The sequence below is a fragment of the Melanerpes formicivorus genome, unplaced genomic scaffold (genome assembly GCF_026170545.1).
Source record: "Melanerpes formicivorus ecotype bairdi unplaced genomic scaffold, bMelFor1.0.p_v2 SCAF_334, whole genome shotgun sequence".
In the NCBI taxonomy this organism is placed as follows: Eukaryota; Metazoa; Chordata; class Aves; order Piciformes; family Picidae; genus Melanerpes; species Melanerpes formicivorus.
In genome coordinates, this window is record NW_027142686.1 from 70,001 (window position 1) to 73,633 (window position 3,633).

Below are 3,633 nucleotides of genomic sequence, written 5' to 3' on the forward strand. Positions count from 1 at the left end.
GCGACAAGCGCGATCTCCGCGGAGAGCACGTCTACTCGCCGAGGGAGAGCACGTCTACTCGCCCAGGGAGAGCACGTCTACTCGCCCAGGGAGAGCACGTCTACTCGCCCAGGGAGAGCACGTCTACTCGCCCAGGGAGAGCACGTCTACTCGCCCAGGGAGAGCACGTCTACTCGCCCAGGGAGAGCACGTCTACTCGCCCAGGGAGAGCACGTCTACTCGCCCAGGGAGAGCACGTCTACTCGCCCAGGGAGAGCACGTCTACTCGCCCAGGGAGAGCACGTCTACTCGCCCAGGGAGAGCACGTCTACTCGCCGAGGGAGAGCACGTCTACTCGCCCAGGGAGAGCACGTCTACTCGCCCAGGGAGAGCACGTCTACTCGCCCAGGGAGAGCACGTCTACTCGCCGAGGGAGAGCACGTCTACTCGCCGAGGGAGAGCACGTCTACTCGCCGAGGGAGAGCACGTCTACTCGCCGAGGGAGAGCACGTCTACTCGCCGAGGGAGAGCACGTCTACCTCCCGCCTGAGGGAGAGCACGGGGGGGGGGGGGACAAAGACAGGCGGCAGCAGCTTCGGTGAACGTCACCCGGGAGGCGACCGGGGCTGTCCCGGGGCAGTCCCGGGAAGCCGGCGTCCGACACAGGGAACCGTCAGCTGCCGGACCGGGGCGAATCCCCGCGGCCACGGCAGGGGTGGGGGCTCGAAGACAGCCGGCAGCCGCTTCGGTGAACGTCACCCGGGAGGAGACTGGGGCCCTCCCGGGACCGTCCCGGGAAGACGACGTTCGGCACGAGATCCCGGCCGCGGCCGGACCGGCTCGAAGCCTCGCGGTCCCGGCAGCAGCCGGAGCCGCTCGCCGCCTCGGGCTCCCGGCCCCCTACAGATCCGGCGACTCGTTCGCGGGCGGCGGGGGGAGGCAGTGGAGGGGGTGCGGGGAGAAGCGGCAGCGGAGGCGGAGGGGGGGGGGGCTCGAAGACAGCCGGCAGCCGCTTCGGTGAACGTCACCCAGGAGGCGATCGGGGCCGTCCCGGGGCCGTCCCGGGATGCCGGCTTCCGGCACGGGGTCCCGGCCGCGGCCGGACCGGCTCGTATCCCCGCGGCTCCGGCAGGGGGGGGGGGGGCTCGAAGACAGCCGGCAGTCGCCTCGGTGAACGTCACCCGGCCGGCGACCGCGGCCGTTCCGGGGCCGTCCCGGGAAGCCTGCGACAGGCACGGGGTCCCAGCCGCGGCCGGACCGACTCGAAGCCCCGCGGCCCCGGCACGGGGGAGGCCCAAAGACTGGCGGCAGCCGCTTCGCTGAACGTCACCCGGCCGGCGACCGGGGCCGTCCCGGGGCCGTCCCGGGATGCCGGCATCCGGCACGGGGTCCCGGCCGCGGCCGGAGCGGCTCGAATCCCCGCGGTCCCGGCAGCAGCCGGAGCCGCTCGCCGTTCGGGCTCCCGGCACCCTACGGATCCGGCGACTCGTTCGCCGGCGGCGGGGGGAGGCAGTGAAGGAGGTGCGGGCAGAAGCGGCAGCGGAGGCGGAGGGGGGGGGGGGGCTCGAAGACAGCCGGCAGCCGCTTCGGAGAACGTCACCCGGCCGGCGACCGCGGCCGTTCCGGGGCCGTCCCGGGAAGCCTGCGACAGGCACGGGGTCCCGGCCTCGGCCGGACCCGCACTGGGTGCCGCCGCCTCGGGCTCTCGGGACGGTATGGATCCGCCGACTCGTTCGCCGGCGGCGGGGGGAGGCAGTGGAGGGGGTGCGGGGAGAAGCGGCAGCGGAGGCGGAGGGGGGGGGGGGCTCGAAGACAGCCGGCAGCCGCTTCGGTGAACGTCACCCGGCCGGCGACCGGGGCCGTCCCGGGGCCGTCCGGGGATGCCGGCTTCCGGCACGGGGTCCCGGCCGCGGCCGGACCGGCTCGAATCCCCGCGGTCCCGGCAGCAGCCGGAGCCGCTCGCCGTTCGGGCTCCCGGCACCCTACAGATCCGGCGACTCGTTCGCGGGCGGCGGGGGGAGGCAGTGGAGGGGGTGCGGGCAGAAGCGGCCGCGGAGGCGGAGGGGGGGGGGGGGCTCGAAGACAGCCGGCAGCCGCTTCGGTGAACGTCACCCGGGAGGCGACCGGGACCGGCCCGGGAAGCCATCGTCCGGCCCCGGATCCCGGCCGCGGCCGGACCGGCTCGAAGCCCCGCGGCCCCGGCACGGGGGAGGCCCAAAGACTGGCGGCAGCCGCTTCGCTGAACGTCACCCGGCCGGCGACCGGGGCCGTCCCGGGGCCGTCCCGGGATGCCGGCTTCCGGCACGGGGTCCCGGCCGCGGCCGGACCGGCTCGAATCCCCGCGGTCCCGGCAGCAGCCGGAGCCGCTCGCCGTTCGGGCTCCCGGCACCCTACGGATCCGCCGACTCGTTCGCCGGCGGCGGGGGGAGGCAGTGGAGGGGGTGCGGGCAGAAGCGGCAGCGGAGGCGGAGGGGGGGGGGCTCGAAGACAGCCGGCAGCCGCTTCGGTGAACGTCACCCGGCCGGCGACCGGGGCCGTCCCGGGGCCGTCCGGGGATGCCGGCTTCCGGCACGGGGTCCCGGCCGCGGCCGGAGCGGCTCGAATCCCCGCGGTCCCGGCAGCAGCCGGAGCCGCTCGCCGTTCGGGCTCCCGGCACCCTACAGATCCGGCGACTCGTTCGCCGGCGGCGGGGGGAGGCAGTGGAGGGGGTGCGGGGAGAAGCGGCAGCGGAGGCGGAGGGGGGGGGGGGGCTCGAAGACAGCCGGCAGCCGCTTCGGTGAACGTCACCCGGCCGGCGACCGGGGCCGTCCCGGGGCCGTCCGGGGATGCCGGCTTCCGGCACGGGGTCCCGGCCGCGGCCGGAGCGGCTCGAATCCCCGCGGTCCCGGCAGCAGCCGGAGCCGCTCGCCGTTCGGGCTCCCGGCACCCTACAGATCCGGCGACTCGTTCGCCGGCGGCGGGGGGAGGCAGTGGAGGGGGTGCGGGGAGAAGCGGCAGCGGAGGCGGAGGGGGGGGGGGGGCTCGAAGACAGCCGGCAGCCGCTTCGGTGAACGTCACCCGGGAGGCGACCGGGACCGGCCCGGGAAGCCATCGTCCGGCCCGGGATCCCGGCCGCGGCCGGACCGGCTCGAATCCCCGCGGCCCCGGCACGGGGGAGGCCCAAAGACTGGCGGCAGCCGCTTCGCTGAACGTCACCCGGCCGGCGACCGGGGCCGTCCCGGGGCCGTCCCGGGATGCCGGCTTCCGGCACGGGGTCCCGGCCGCGGCCGGACCGGCTCGAATCCCCCCGGTCCCGGCAGCAGCCGGAGCCGCTCGCCGTTCGGGCTCCCGGCACCCTACGGATCCGGCGACTCGTTCGCCGGCGGCGGGGGGAGGCAGTGGAGGCGGTGCGGGGAGAAGCGGCAGCGGAGGCGGAGGGGGGGCGGGGGGGACGATAGTGGCGGGGGGCGGGGGGTGCTCGAAGGCAGCCGGCAGCCGGTTCGGTGAACATTCGCCGGGGCGGGGGGGGCGACCTGTCCGTGCCCGGGGCAGCCCCGGGAAGCCGGCAGCCAGCACGGGGTCCCGGCAGCACCTGTTCCCTGCCCTGGGACTTGCCGTGCCCGGCGGCCGGTTGCCGGGTGGGGGGAGCGATGAGAGGCGGGGCGCAGCGGCCGG